Here is a 16,586-nt window from a genome sequence, read left to right as displayed (position 1 = left end):
CTCTTTTCTTTTAAAAAAAATTTTTTTAATGCTTATTTATTTTTGAGAGAGAGAGGCAGTGCATGAACGGGAGAGGGGCAGAGACAGAGGGAGACACAGAATCTGAAGCAGGGTCCAGGCTCCAAGCTGTCAGCACAGAGCCTGATGTGGGGCTCAAACTCACAAACTGTGAGATACATGACCTGAGCCAAAGTTGGATGCTTAAGTAACTGAGCCACCCAGGCACCCCTCTTTCTCTTTTCTTTTTGAGAAGTCTGGCTAGGGGGTTATCAATTTTGTTTATTCTTTCAAATAACCAGTTCTTAGTTCCATTGATATGTTCTATTGTGGTTTTTTTTTGTTTCTATATCGTATATTTATGCTTTAGTCTTTATTATTTCCCTTATTCTACTGGCTTTAGGCGTTATTTGCCTAAAGAGCTTTTCTAGCTCTTTTAGGTGTAAGGTTAGATTTTGTATTTGGGATCTTTCCTGCTTCTTGAGTTCAGCCTGAATTGCAATGTATTTTCATCTTAGGACTGCCTTTGCTGCATCCCACAGGGTTGGACTGTTGTGTTTACATTTTCCATGTATTTTTTTTTAATTTATTTTTTTAAGTTCCCATTCATTCTTTAGTAGGATGTTCTTTAACCTCTATGTATTTGAGGGCTCCCCAAATTTTTCCTTGTGGTTAATTTCAAATTTTATAGTGTTGTGATCTGAAAATATGCATGGTATGATCTCAATCTTTTTGTACCTGTTGAGGGCCGATTTGTGACCCAGTACATGATCTATTCTGGAGAATGTTCCATGTGCACTTGAGAAGAATGTGTATTCTGCTGCTTTAGGATGAAATGTTCTGAATATATCTGTTAAGTCCATACAGTCCAGTGTGTCATTCAAAGCCTTCTTTCCTTGTTGATATTCTTCTTAGATGATCTGTCCTTTGCTCTAAGTGGGATATTAAAGCCCCTTACTATTAAGGTACTATCAACTAATTTTTTTAATGTTTTTTATTAATTTATATATTCGGGTGCTTTCAAGTTGAGGGCATAGACCCTTTAATTATGATATAATGCCATTATTCATTGCTTGTTACAGTTTTTGTTTTAAATTCTAGTTTGTCTGATATAAGTATAGCTACTCCAGCTTTCTTTTGACATCCATTAGCATGATAGATGGTTCTCCAAACCCTCACTTTCAATCTGCAGGTATCTTTAGGTCCAAAATGAGTCTCTGTAGGCAACATATAGATGGATCTTGTTTTTTATCCATTCTGATAACCTATGTCTTTTGAATGGAGCATTTAGTCCATTTACATTCAGAGTGATTATTGAAAGATATGAATTTAATGCCACTGTGTTACCTGTAGAGTTGATGTTTCAGGTGATATTCTCTGGTCCTTTGTTGCCTTGGTCTTCTTTTTTTTTTTTTCCTCTGCTCAGAGTCCCCCTTAAAATTTCTTGCAGGGCTGGTTTAGTGGTCGTGAATTCCTTTAGCTTTTGTTTGTCTGGGAAAGTCTTTATCTCTCCTTCTATTCTGAATGATAGCTTTGCTGGATAAGGAATTCTTGGCTGCATATTTTTCCCATTCAGCACATTGAATATTTCCTACCACTCACTTCTGGCTTGCCAACTTTCAGTGGACACATCTGCTGGTAACCTTTTGTGTCTACTCTTGTAGGTTAAGGACCTTTTGTCTTTAGCTGCTTTCAGAATTCCCTCTTTATCTTTGTATTTTGCAAGTTTTATTATGATAGGTCATGTTGACCTGTTTTGTTGATTTTGAGGGGAGTTCTCTATGCCTCTTGAACTTGAATGCCTGTTTCCTTCCTCAGATTAGGGAAGTTCTCAGCTCTAATTTGTTCAAATAAACCTTCTGCCCCCTTTCCCACTCTTCTTCTTCTGGGACTCCTATGATACAGATATTGTTTTGTTTTATGGAATCATTAACTTCTCTAAGTCTCCCCTCATGATCCAATAGTTTCCTTTCCCTCTTTCCAGCTTTATTATTTTCCATAATTTTATCTTCTACGTCACCTATTCTCTCCTCTGCTTCTTCAGTCCTCATTTTGACTATATCCAGTCAGTTTTGCATCTCAGTTATAACATTTGTTATTTTAGCCTGACTAGTTTTTAGGTCTTTGATATCTGCAGCAAGGGTTACTCTGGTGTCTTCTATGCTTTTTTCAAGCCCAGTTAGTAGTCTTATGACTTTTGTTCTAAATTCTTGTTTAGGTATATTGTTCACATCTGTTTTGAGCAAGTCCCTGGCTACTTGCCCTTTCTTTTGGGAAGAATTCCTCAATCTTGTCATTTTGGCTTAAGTTTCTGTCTTTTGCTTGTTTTAAAAGATTGTTATGTTTCCTGCACCTGAGAGTACTGCTATATTAAAAAGGGGTCATCACTGTCCAGGACCTGGCACTTCAGGAAGTGTTTCTGGTGTATGCTGTGTGCACTCTGCTGTTGCGTTTTGGATTATCTTTCCCACTGGTCAGTCCTCTGTGGAGCAGCGGGGAGTGTTTGGACCTTTAACTAAGTGTGTTTTGATTTATTTGTTGAAGTAAGCCTGGAAAAAAAGGGGGAAAAGTCTGATCCCAAAAAAAGAGAAAAAGGAAGGCAACAAGAACAAAAATAAACCCCAAACAGAATTTAAAAAAACCCCAACAAACTATAAAGTTGATACCAAAGAAAAAGAAATGAAAAAAAGACAAGAAAAAAGGATAAAAAAAAGGACTAATCCAGAGAGAGAGAGAGAGAGAGAGAGAGAGAGAGAGAGAGAGAACGCATGTGTGAAAGGGAGATGAAAAAAACAAACTATAAGCCCGATTCCAAAACAAAAAAAGAAGAAAAAGAAAAAAGAAAAAAAGTAAGCCTCGTCCTATTTCCACTAGAACCACAGGTGTAATTTTGAAGTACTCGATCTTCAGTATACTTGGTGCATACAGGGTGCTGGCTGTGTTTGTCTTCTGGAGGAGAGGCCTGTGCAATCTTGTCCCAGTAAATAAGCAGTTGCCAGGCACAGGGGCGTGGGGTTTGGTGTAAGTGGGTCCCGCCACCACTGGGGGCTGCTGTGTTGCTCTTTGAAGTCTTACCCTGTTGGTGTTGGGGGTAAAATGGCACCACCCCAATCTCTCCTCTCTGGACAGGGGATCTCACACACCCCACTGCTCAGGTAGCCCTCACAGAATAGTGAAGGCAGTCAGCTTGCCCTGAACCACAACTCTCCTGTTTTTTCCTTGGCATGAGGCTAGGATTCAAAACTCAAAGTCTTAAAGGACCTGGCACCACGCAGATCCGCTCCCCTCCTCTGGAGTAGAGCCTATCCATGCTGTGTCTGAAGTCCTTTGTCCCTGAAAAACAGTCCTATGCATGCACAATGTGTGGAATCTATGGTGTGACACCACTAAAAGCAGCAAAGGTTATATTCCCTCTGGGTGCACCTCTGTCCCCTACTGATGGAAGGCCTTTTGCTGGTGCTTGTAAGGTCTTCCATCCTTGGGGAGGCAATATACCCTCTTCCAAAAGAACTCCAGGAAGGAGAATGTTGTCTCCCAATGCGCTCCGGAGATCTCTACACTATGTTATGCACTCTGGGCCCAGCTCCCTCCTCCCCAGGAGCAGGTGCCACAGCTCTACTCTGGAGAAAGTCATGGACTTCCAAAACCTCATAGTTTGAGCTCCAAACACTGTTTGCAAAAAAAACCCTGTGACACTCAGTACTTCTTGCTCCCTGGTCCGTGACCCAGAGAAGTTTTCCTCTTGTGTGAACTCAATGCTGCACTTTCTCAACACCTCTCTCCTTCTCTCCCTTTTGTCTCTCCACAGAATGGGCTTCCTCCCCTCTGCAGCACCGCCATTTTTCTCTCCCACAATTTACTTCCACACGCCTCACACCTGCCATGCTGTCTGCCTCCAACTGTGGAGATCCTTCTGCCACTCCACAGATCAAATTCCTGGGTGTTCCAAGTGATCTGACCTCAATAGAGCTGTGTTTGAGGGACAAGGAAAATCTCAGTCCCCCTACTTCTCCACCATATTAATGCTTCCCCCAGAAGAGTTTTGGATTTGCAGAAAAAAGAAGACAGTACAGAGCATTCTCATGTACCCTGCACCCCACTTTCCCTATTATTAATATCCTACATTAGCATGGTGTATTTATGACAATTAATGAACCAACATTCATATATTCTTATTAACTAAAGTCCATAGTTTAGATTTCCTTCGTTTTATCTAATATCATTTTCTCTTCTAATATCTCATCCAGGACACATTATATTTAGTTGTCATTCTCCTTAGGTTCCTCTTGGCTATGACAGCTTCTCAGATTTTCCTTGTTTCTGATGATCTTGACAGTTTTGAGGGATACTAGTCAAATACTTTGTAGGATACTCCTCTATTGAGATTTGTCTGATATTTTTCTCATGATTAGATTGAGGTTATGAGTTTTTGTGAGGAAAACCACAGAGGTAAAGTGCCATTTCCATCACATATCAAGAGAACATATACTATTAACATAATTTATCATTGTGGGTTTTGACCTTACACCTGGCTAAGGTAGTATTTGTCAGATTTCTCCAATACCAAGTTATTCTTTTTTAACTTCTTTCCATACCATACTCTTTGGAAGAAAGTCACTATGCACAACCCACATTTAAGAAATGGGGCCTTGTACTCTACCTCCTTGAGGACAGAATATCTACATAAATTAGTTAGAATTGTTCTGCAAGGCAGATTTGTTTCTTCCCCCCATCTATTTATTTATTCAATCAATTCTGTATATCAACATGGAATTGTGAATATTTTATATTTTAGGGTGTAATCCAAGGCTGCTTTATTTTGTTGCTCAAATTGTTCTTTGACCACTGAGAGCTTTCAGTTGGCTCCTTTGACATACTCCATCAATGCAGTGTTTTGTTTTGTGTTTTTAGAGCACTTCCTTACTTTCCAGTGGTATAAGATGCTCCAGGCTCATCTTGTATATTTCCTGCCCCAGTCCTATGATCAGCCGTTTCTCCAAGGAGCCTTGGTTTCTTTTATTAGAAGTTGGTATTAGAAACCAAGATCTGGGAGCTAGGAATGTTTGTTGCTATTGGAGTGTCATTGCTTCTAGGCCTTGTCAGCAGACAGAGCAAGGGAATATATGTGTATATACTGACCTATTTATATATACATATCTATAAATATTTCTATATATAGTCATCTGTGTCTCTATTAAGTTAAACATAATATAGTTCGTACTAATCTGATATCTCCAACTCTAATCTCTTCTGGGCTCTTTATCTGTAAATTCCCACTCAAACTGTGAGAAAGCTTGTTTCCACCATCCATTTACTTAATTGTTCAATTCCAGGATTCGTGTACAGTGTTATCAGAACCATTAACTTGTACCCCGTGGAAAATATCATAACATTAAATACTAAATACATAATATTAAATACTAAAGTATAGTGCTTATGTGCAGTTCCTTTTGCCTTTAGTCTTACAGACTCTACTCATTTTCTTTTTCTTTTTTTTTCAACGTTTTTAATTTTTATTTTTGGGACAGAGAGAGACAGAGCATGAACGGGGGAGGGGCAGAGAGAGAGGGAGACACAGAATCGGAAACAGGCTCCAGGCTCCGAGCCATCAGCCCAGAGCCTGACGCGGGTCTCGAACTCACGGACCGCGAGATCGTGACCTGGCTGAAGTCGGAGCGAGATCGTGACCTGGCTGAAGTCGTACGCTTAACCGACTGCGCCACCCAGGCGCCCCATAGACTCTACTCATTTTCAGTTACTTAGGTCAGAACCTTTCCTCCTACCGCCCCCCCCCCCCCCCCCCCCGCGCTTTAGTAAGGTTGCTTCATACATTTGTAATACAGTTCAATTGACTTGTCACTTTCTGCATTCCATCCTGGGATCCCCCAACCTCCTAAATGATGTTTTTTAATTGTCTACCTGAAAGCTCACCCTTTCTGCTGTAAAGTTTTAAAGGTTTGACAAATGCACAATATCATGTATCTACCATTACATCATACAGAACAGTTTGACCTATGCCCCTGCCAAATCCCCTGTACTTCATTTATTTTACCCTCCTCTTTTCCCCTGAGCCTCTGGAAACCACTGTTTTTATTGTCTCTATAGTTTTGCCTTTTTCAGAATATCATATGGTTGGAATAATATAATATGTAGCCTTTTCAGACTGGCTATTTAGCTTAGAAGTATGCATTTAAAGTATATCCATATTTTTTTGTAACCTGACAGTGTGTGTTTTTTTTTAACCCTTGAATACTATGCCATTGTATGGATATACTTCAATTTTTTATCCATTCACCTGTTGGAGGACATTTTCGTTGCTTCAAGTTTCTGGTAATTATCAATAATACTAATGACACCGATTAAAACAGTGATATCATGGTTTAAGAATCTATACAAATTTGGAATATGTTAGGTATATATAATTAAGTGAAAGGCAAATGGATAATGTGAATTGCAGTACTGATTCCTTTTCCTCAAGAGGAGCTGCTGTTTATAAAGTGTTGGTACTCAAGGGGACAGGACCTACCCTGCATATTGCTACTGCAGACGAGGTGGGTCCATCAGTAGGCAACTAGGGGTGAAGCAAAAGTCAATTCTTTAGCTTTCTAATGCATTTATGGAAGTCCCTACGATAACATCTAGGACCAAAGAAACTGATCTTCTTGTTTCAGTTACGAGAATTTAGGCTGTTTGAGTAACAGAGTCAAATCTTAGTGGTTTACAAGAACAAAGGTTTATCTATTGCTCATGCCACATATCCACTGCAGTGAATCTGGGAGCTGCTTCTTCTTGGTTCCCCACTCTGGGACCCAAGTTCATGGACCTTGGAAGCAAGCAAGGAGGCAAGTTTACTTCTCCAATGTTGCTAGTTACCATAGCCAATGGAAAGAGAGGTCTGAAAGGTCTTGTATTAATAACCAAACGTTTTAGCCTTGAAGACAAAACTCATTAGCCAGAACTAGTTACATGGCTCTATCCAACCACATGCTTTACTAAGCCTACCCCCAGCTTTGAGGAGACAGGTGGAGGAATGCTTTTTATGGTAGATGGTAGTTTTGAGAATTTTCATATTCTCTAAAAGATAATTATGTTTTTCCATTTTTGATAATGAGAGTTTTATAACTACTAATAATAAAGCTACTTAAGTGCCAGAGATTTTATATCAGACCATTTTTTACATTAGGTCATTTGCTAGTTCCTATGATTAGTATACTTGCTTCTTTCTCTTTTTTTCCCAGCCAGTTTTATATTTTAAAACAATTCTTGTATTAATCTTACGATTGTTTATATTTTCTTGTGTTATCTCAAATATTCTTAAGTACCAGGGAAATTATTTACAAAAAAAATAACAAAATTATTAACATCTTATATAAATAACTCATATATTGAAAAACATTAAAACTTAAAAAAAGTAAGTGGGAAAATCATGGATATTCCCCCCAAAAAGAATTCTTTTAATTAAAAAAAAAATTTAACGTTTATTCATTTCTGAGAGACAGAGACAGAGACAGAGTATGAATGGGGGAGGGCAGAGAGAGAAGGAGACAGAATCCAAAGTAGGTTCCAGGCCCTGAGCTATCAGCACAGAGCCCTATGTGGGGCTGGAACTCAGAGTGCGAGATCTTGACCTGAGCCGAAGTCAGACACAACCAACTGAGCCACCCAGGCACCCCTCCCACCCCCAAAAGAATTCTGATTTTAAAAAGCAAAATATTTTCAAATGTACTAAGTAACAACAAAAAAACATTTACACTAATATTTCAAAAATTACCCAGTTTGGGGAAGAGTACTGGGGTACTCATGTATTACAGGGAGCAGTATAAACTAACATAGTATAAACTAACCAGCATAGACATTTTGGATATAACTGGAACCTAGTTAAGATTCATAAAATTTCATTATCAAAAAATTATAATTTTTTGGCTTAATAATTATACTTACCAATATTAATCCTAAAAAAAAATTAAAGATAGGAAAATGTTAAAATTGAAAATGTTTATTACAGAGTTAAGTTCACAAATAAAAAGTTTTAAGTAATGTGTCATGGTTAAATTATGAACTGTCTACTCAATGAAATATTATGCTTTCATTGAAATTATATGCTGCACATAGGTATAAGACAATTTAGAAACATGAAATAATATATATGCTGTATATGTTACATGATTACAAGTATAAAAAATGTGTATACAACATGACAAAGGAATATGTAAAGAATGGTGATAGTGGTTGTTCTATGATGCTGAATTTGCTACCTCCTCCCCCTTTTCAACATTCATGTAATACTGTTATATGATTTTTATAGTAATTATAACTTGAAAGAATACTAAAGACACATGGGGAAGTAAGGAAGACAATAGTCTTAAAATGCACAGACAGCTTTCATGGAAGAGCAGTAATGAACAGAACTCATGAAGGTGGGAGCATAGGTCCAGAACTGAGAGTTTGTATATAGGGACACTGGACGTGGGCAGGTCTCCCCACATGGAATCCTGTCTATGTGAGATTTACATCATGGAATAGCAGAGGGGTACCCATGCTCTTTGCTGGTCATTTACTCTCAAAAGGAAGGGAAGAAGAGTTGAGCCAAATGTTGTTAGAAGAATTTGGAACTCTTCTAAAATTTACCAATCAAATAAGTCTCCTTCCTTGTTCTGCAGTGCAGTAGGGTAGACAGAAATCAGAAGCATTACAGTGAGTACTTTCAACATGAAAGGAAATTTTGGGAGTGGAGAATATATTTTAAAATAAGAAAAGCTGAAAATACATGAACTAAGCATTCAATTCTAGAAGCTACAATAAATTCATAGGAAGTAGAATAAAAGAAAAAATAAATATAAAATCAGAAATTAAAATGAAAACAAACAGAAAAATAAAAGAGATGATTAATAAAACTGAATACAGTTTAAAAAGAGCAATAAAATAGACCAAACTTTCACAAAGTAATCAAGAAAATAAGAGAATGGCATTAAGTGAACAATATCAGAAACTAACTACAGAAGTTGTAAATATTTAAAAAATCAGGATCATTTCATTAATTTTGCCAGTGTGTTTGAAAAAAGAATAGTCAATTTTCTAAAAAAAAAAAAATAGAAATCACCACCATTCATTCAAGAAGATATAGGCAAATTGCATAGAACCATAACTATTAAGAAAATTTTATTGGCATAAAAAAACTTACTGTGGTAAGAGTCTGTAACTCCCTCTTTTTATCAGGTACTGGCAGTCTGGGATTTTTTTTTTTTTTTTTTTTTTTTTTTTGAGAAAAAGAGAGAGAGAGAGAGAGAGAGAGAGAGAGGGAGAGAGATTACAGACTCAGAATTAGTTGGTTTGGATATCAAAGATATGTTCAAATGCAAACTGTTTGTTATCTCCAGGAATTAGCTAATCCTGGTAGGGGCAGTCCCTCCCCAGGTCATTGGCCCCAAGATGTCACAGCATCATAAAATACAGCACAATAAAAAACATGATTAATACACAGGCCCAGGTTAGTTTTAACCAATCCTTGAAGAAAGAAAAAGTCTTTACAAACTGTCCTAGAGAATTAGGAAAGAGGGAAAGTTACCAAATTCTTTTTCTGAGGCTAGACTAACCTTAACACCCAAAGCAGAGTAGAAGAAAATAAAATTTTAGGTAATTTCACTTAAGAACACAAATGCAAAATATTACATAAAACATTAGAAAATTGAATCTAACATTGTATAAAAATGATCAAATAGGGGGCACCTGGGTGGCTCAGTCGGTTAAACATCCGACTTTGGCTCAGGTCATGATCTCATGGTTCATGGATTCATGTCAGGCTCTGTGCTGACAGCTCGGAGCCTGAAGCCTGCTTGGGATTCTGTGTCTCCCTCTCTCTCTGCTCTTCCCCCACTCATGCTCTTTCTCTGTCTTTCAAAAATAAACATTAAAAAAAATTTAAGATGATCAAATAGGATTTATAGGAATGTAACAATAACTTTAGTAAACTATTAATATAATTCACCATATTAACATGTTAAAGAAGAAATATCATATGATTACCTCAAAAGATATATTAAAAAGGATTTGATAAAATGTAATCCTTATTCATGATTTTTTTGCAGTTTTCTTTGGTTAAAACTTTTTCACTTAATTTTTAAGTTTTTATTTAAATTCTAGTTAATTAACATATAGTGTAATATTAGTTTTAGGTGTACAATATAGGGATTCAGCACTTTATTACAACACCCAGTGCTCATCACAGAAAGTGCACTCTTTAAAGAAATTTTTTTTTTTAACGTTTATTTATTTTTGAGACAGAGAGAGACAAAGCATGAATGGGGGAGGGTCAGAGAGAGGGAGACACAGAATCTGAAACAGGCTCCAGGCTCTGAGCTGTCAGCACAGAGCCTGACGCGGGACTTGAACTCATGGACCGTGAGATCATGACCTGAGCTGAAGTCGGCCACTTAACCGACTGAGCCACCCAGGCTCCCCGAAAGTGCACTCTTTAATACCCATCACCTATTTAACTCATCCCCCCACCTATCTCCCCTCTGGTAACCATCAGTTTGTTCTCTATAGTTAAGAGTCTGTTTCTTAGTTTGCCTCTTTCTGTTTTTCCCTTTGCTCATGTGTTTTGTTTCTTAAATTCCACATGAGTGAAATCATATGGTATTTGTCTTTCTCTGACTAACTTATTTCACTTAGCATTATACTCTCCAGCTCCATCCATCCACATTGTTGCAAATGGCAAGATTTCACTTTTTTGATGGCTGAGTAATATTCCATTGTATATATATACCACATCTTCTTTATCCATTCATCAGCCAATGGACACTTGGACTGTTTCCATAGTGAGGCTATTGTAGACAATGCTGCTATAAACGTCATGGTACATGTATCCCTTTGAATTATTATTTTTGTATTCTTTGGTACATACCAAGTAGTGCAATTGCTGAATCATAGGGTAGTTCTATTTTTAACTTTGAGGAACCCCCATACTGTTTTCCAGAGGGGGTGGTGGCAGTTTGCATTCCCACCAACAGCACAAGAGGGTTCTCTTTTCTCTACATCCTCAGTAATACCTGTTGTTTCTTGTATTGTTGATTTTAGTCATTCTGACAGGTGTGAGGTAGTTTTGATTTGTATATTTCCCTGATGGTCAGTGATGTTGAGCATCTTTTCACGTGTCTGTTGGCCATCTGTATGCATTCTTTGGAGAAATGTCTGTTCGTGTCTTCTGCCCATTTTTAATTGGATTATTCATTTTTGGGGTGTTGAGTTTTATAAGTTCTTTATACATTTTGGATATAACCCTTTATTAGATATGTCACTGTCAAATATCTTCTCCCATTCCACAGGTTGCCTTATAGTTTTGGTGATTGTTTCCTTTGCTGTGCAGAAGAAGTTTTTTTATTTTTATGAAGTCCCAATATTTTATTTTTGCTTTTGTTTCCCTAGCCTCAGGAGAGATATCTAGAAAGAAGTTGCTATGACTGCTGTCAAACACAGGCAAATAATTGCCTGTGTTCTCCTCTAGGATGTTTATGGTTTCATGTCTCATATTTAGTTCTTTAATCCACCTTGAATTTGAGAACTTTTCCGTTACAGTCGGGAACAAACTAGGGATGACTACTCTCACCACTGTTATTTAGCATAGTACTGGAAGTCCTAGCCATAGCAAGCAGACAACAAAAGGAAATAAAAGACATCCAAATTGGCAAGGAAGAAATAAAACTTTCACTATTTGCAGATGACATAACACTACATACAGAAAACCCCTAAGACTCTACCAAAGAATTGGTAGAACTGATACATGAATTTAATAAAGTTATAGGATACAAAATCAACATACAGAAATGTGTTGCATTTCTATACATCAATAACGAAGCATCAGAAAGAGAAGCTAAGGAGTCAATCCCATTTACAACTGTACCCAGAACAGTAAAATACCTAGGAATAAACCTAATGAAAGAGCTAAAAAATGTGTGCTCTGAAAACTATAAAACACTGATGAAATAAGCTGAAGATGACACAAAGAAATGGAAAGATTGGGGTACCTGAGTGGTTCAGTTGGTTAAGCATCTGACTGGCTCAGGTCATGATCTTGCAGTTCTCAAGTTCAAGCCCCATATCGGGCTCTCTGCTGTCAGCACAGAGCCCACTTTGAATCCTCTATCCCCCTCTCTCTCTGCACCTCCCCCACTTGAGTTCTCTTTCTCTTTCTCAAAAATAAATAAAAATTTAAAAAAAGAAAAAGAAATGGAAAGACATCACATGCTTAAGAACTGGAAGACCAAATACTGTCAAACTGTCTACCCAAAGCAAACTACACATTTAATGCAATCGCTATCGAAATACCAACAGCATTTTTCACAGAGCTAGAATAATCCCAAAATTTGTATGGAACAACAAAAGACCTTGAATAGCCAAAGCAGCCTTGAAAAAGAAAAGCAAAGCTGGAGGAATCACAATTCTGGACTTCAAGTTAAATTACAATGCTGTAATGTTCAAAACAGTATGGTACTGGCACAAAAATAGACACATAGATCAATGGAACAGAATAGAAAACCCAGAAATGAACCCATAACTAGATGGTCAGTTAATCTTTGATAAAGCAGGAAAGAATATCCAATGGGAGAAAGACAGTCTCTTCAACAAATGGTGTTGGGAAAACTGGACAGCAACATGCAGAAGAATGAAATTGAACCACTTTCTTCCTTCATTCACAAAAATAAATTCTAAATGGATTAAAGACCTAATTGTGACCCATTCATGATTTAAGAAAAAACTTCTCAGCAAAATATTAATAGAAGTTCCCTAACCTGATTATTTGATATCTACTAAAAACATACAAACAGCATGCTGAGTGGTAAAACTTCAGAAACATTTTTTAAAAATATTTTTCAAAGTTTTTAATTTTTTGTGAAAGAGATAATGTGAGCAGGGGTAGGGACAGAGACATGGGAGGAGAGATAATTCCAAGCAGACTCTGGACTGTCAGTACAGAGCCTGATGTGGGGCTTGAACTCACAAACTGTGAGATCATGACCTGAGCCAAAGTCAGATGCCTAACCAACTGAGCCACCCAGGTGCCCCCCATTTTTTTTAAATAAATAATCTCCATGCCCAATGTGGGGCTAGAACTCACAACCCTGAGATCAAGAATCACATGCTCTACTGACTGAGCCAGCCAGGTGCCCCCAGAAACATTCCTTTTAAAGCTAGGAGCAAGACAATACTAAATACTATCACTCCAATTTTTCAACACTGTACTGAAGATCCTTGACAATCCACTAGGATTAAAAAAAAAAAAAAAAAAAAAAAAGAATAAGGGGTTCAAAGAGCCAAAATATATTTCTTAGAGTTCTTAGTTATGAGCAATAGATGCTGACTCTGGTTAATTAAGCAGATAAATAGCTTATAAACCAGAATATTTGACAGCTCACAGAATCATTGGGAGAGCTGAAAAACCAGGCTTAAGGCTGAGTTTCCTGAAGTGTCTATATCAGGCTGCAGAAATGGACTGACAAGGAATCCTTTGCTGCCACCACTGAAGCCTAGACATTATTGATAGACCATTATCACTTCTTCTGCAACTTGACTGCAACTGCTACCCCTGCTAACACTGATGTCAGCTCTGCTCCAACACTGCTCTTAATGTCACTGCTGTCACCACTACAGCATCAGTAATGGCTCGTTCCTCAGCTGTATAGAAAGCTGGGAAAGAAATTTGGAATATTTTAAGCTCCTAAAGAGGGAGCAGTCTTTGTCCTACAACTGGACTTGTAATGTATGAAATTCCTCAAACAGAAAGAGGAGTTCAGATGCTGGGTGGTCAAAACAAAGGATAAAGGTCCATTCAGGAAAAGAAAAAGTAAAAATTGTTTTTTGCAGATGCTATAATAATCTACACGGAAAATCTAAAGTAATTTATAGTCAAACTTATAAAATTAATGAAGAAGTTTAATTTTCTTGACATGATACTAACATAAAAATCAATGGCATTTCTATAAGTCAGCATTATGTAAACAATTAAAAAACTAGTAGAAAAAGGATACCATTCACTGTAGTAAATGTACTATAAAGGTACCTGGAATAAATCTAACAAAAGATGTATATATTCTTTACGGAGAAAATTGTAACATATTATGAAGGACATAAGGAGGTTTTTTGTTTGTTTGTTTGTTTGTTTTTTTAAATAGAGGTACCTACCATGTGCTCCTTTGGGAAGATGTGATTTCAAAGCATGTCAATTTGATGTATAAATTTAACAAAATTCCAGGTGAGATTTTTTAATGTAATTTGAGAAAATGATTAAAATGCAAATGGGAGAGTAAATATCTAAAAATATCCCAAAGAGTTCTGGAAAAAAAAAAAAAAAAAGAACAAGGAGGTGGGACTTGCTCTTTAAAATATCAAGTCATTATAAAGCTTTAGCAATTACAGAGATCAGTTGATTCAGAAATGTTCAAAGAGATCAGCTGAGGGGGATAGAAAGCCCAGAAACAGACTTCTGCTTTTAGGGGATCTTGATTTATAACAGAGGTGTTACTAAAATCTGGGGTAAAAAGATGGATAAGTTAATAAACAATGTCAGAACAATTCACTCTCCATAGAGAAAAATAAAATTAAGATCTCAACTTCAAACAAAACATAGAAGCAAATTTCAGACAGACTGAAGCTTGAAGATAAAAAAAACCCAAAACTTTAAAACCATTTGAAGAGAATACAGGGAATATCTCTGGGATCTTGGGTCATAGAAAATTTCTTAAACTAGACACAGAAAGTATGAATCATAAAGGCAAAGAATTGATATTTGACTGCATAAATGTTTTTTATAAGACAAAAAAACATATAATCAAAGTGTAATGAAAAGCACAAACAACTCAATAGAAAGATGGCCACAGTATGAACAGAAACTGAAGGGATTAGGAAACCCAAATGATTCATCAACATGTGATCAACATCAAGATGCTCAACCTTCCAGGTTATTAGGAAAAAACAAGTATAACAACAACTAGATATCATGTATCACCAATTAAGGGGTGGCATGCAAGTTGGGGGAAGGTAAATCTCTTAAACTACAGGCATAAGTATAAACAGGTATAATCTCTCAGGAGAACAATTTGAAAGGATGTTATAATATTTAAATAACTTCTAAGTTTATAGAAACTCCGGTATATGTACATGTGCAAAGTTGCTCATTGTCACTTTGTAACACCAAAAAAACTCAAAAAACAACAACAAAAAAAAAACCCAAAAAACAAAAACAAAAAACAAAAAGGGAAACAAATGTCCATTACCAGGAAAATGAATGAGTAGAATTTTAAGTAAAATGTGGTAATCTATAGACTCAATACACAATCTACTGAATAGTGGTTAAAAGGAACTAAATAGATGTAAACAGATCAACATGAATTGATGTCAAAAATATAATATTGAAAGAAAAAAGCAAGATGCATAATAATACACACTTACATAATCATTTTTACAAATTGGAAACATGAAACATTGCACATTTTTATGTTTATGTATATAAAATGTTCATTTACAGATATTCATAGAAAAGTATAATAGCCAGAAAGACACAATTTGGTAGCCAACCCCTAAGACAGTCCCCAATGAATCCTTCCTCCTAGTCTTCGTGCCCTTGTATAATCTCCCCACCTTGGGTGTGACTGGGGCTTAGTGATTTGCTTGTAATGAACAGAAGTTATGGTGTCACTTTCAAGAGTGGGTATAAAAAAACTCTGACTTTTCTCTTGTTGGCTCTGGCTCTTCTAGCTCTGATGAAACAAATTACGTGTCGTGAGCTGCTCTATGGAGAGGTCCATGTGCCAAGGAACTGAGGGCAGCCTTTAGTTAAGAGCCATAAAGGAATTGAAGCCCTCAGTCTGACAATCCTCCAGGAGCTGAATCCTGCCCACAACCTCTGAGTGAACTGGAAGTGTTCTACCCCAGTTGAACCTAGAGATGACTGCAGCCCCGGGGCAACATCTCAACTGCAACATTGTGAGAGATCCTGACCAGAGAGTCCAGCTAAAGCACATGGATTCCTGATCCACAGAAACTGTAAGAAAATAAATGTTTTAAGTAATTTGTTATGCAGCAATAGATACTAATACATCACATTATGTGGGTTATAGTCTGGATTGGGGAGGGAGTAGGAGGGAATGGGATTAGAGGAAAGATGAAGGGGAATTTAAAAAATACTTTTATAGAAATGACTTTCAAAAAATGTGACAGAATGCTAATAACTGTTAAAATCTGGGTTGTGGGAACATGGGTGCTTGGTACATTATCATATGTGCTTTTTTTGTACTTAATTTTTCAAAAAAAAAAAAAAGAAAGAAAGAAAGAAAGAATGAATTCCTAATCTCAGACTATGAGAAAAACCTAGGATTGAGATCTTATCTTCTAGACCTCTAGACATGAGAAATAAACCTTTTGTTTTCAGTTCCACATAGTTGTTGGAGGCTTTCTTGGTATACCATTTAAGTTATTATTTCATTAATTCTCTATAGAGCTAGTTGCAGGGGATAATGGAAGAGTGTGCTCATTTAAATTCTAAATTCAAAATCACATTTTAGGAATCATGACTTCTATAGATAGGAAAAATTAAA

General features: G+C 36.8%; 1 long non-coding RNA gene across 1 annotated transcript in view; it reads right to left on the bottom strand.

Annotated features, from left to right (window-relative positions):
• The window catches only part of LOC122220241, a 48,480-nt gene extending 39,252 nt beyond the window's left edge, over positions 1-9,228 (bottom strand). Inside the window, exons 1-2 of the long non-coding RNA XR_006202743.1 lie at positions 9,179-9,228; positions 7,939-7,949 (exon numbers count right to left, since the gene is read on the bottom strand). This is a non-coding gene — a long non-coding RNA (uncharacterized LOC122220241). The remainder of the gene's footprint in view (positions 1-7,938; positions 7,950-9,178) is intronic.
• Between the last annotated feature and the right edge of the window lie 7,358 nt (positions 9,229-16,586).

Source organism: Panthera leo, chromosome B2 (genome assembly GCF_018350215.1).
Source record: "Panthera leo isolate Ple1 chromosome B2, P.leo_Ple1_pat1.1, whole genome shotgun sequence".
Taxonomy (NCBI): Eukaryota; Metazoa; Chordata; class Mammalia; order Carnivora; family Felidae; genus Panthera; species Panthera leo.
Note: the sequence above shows the minus strand (reverse complement) of the source record. Positions and strands in the feature narration are given on the sequence as shown.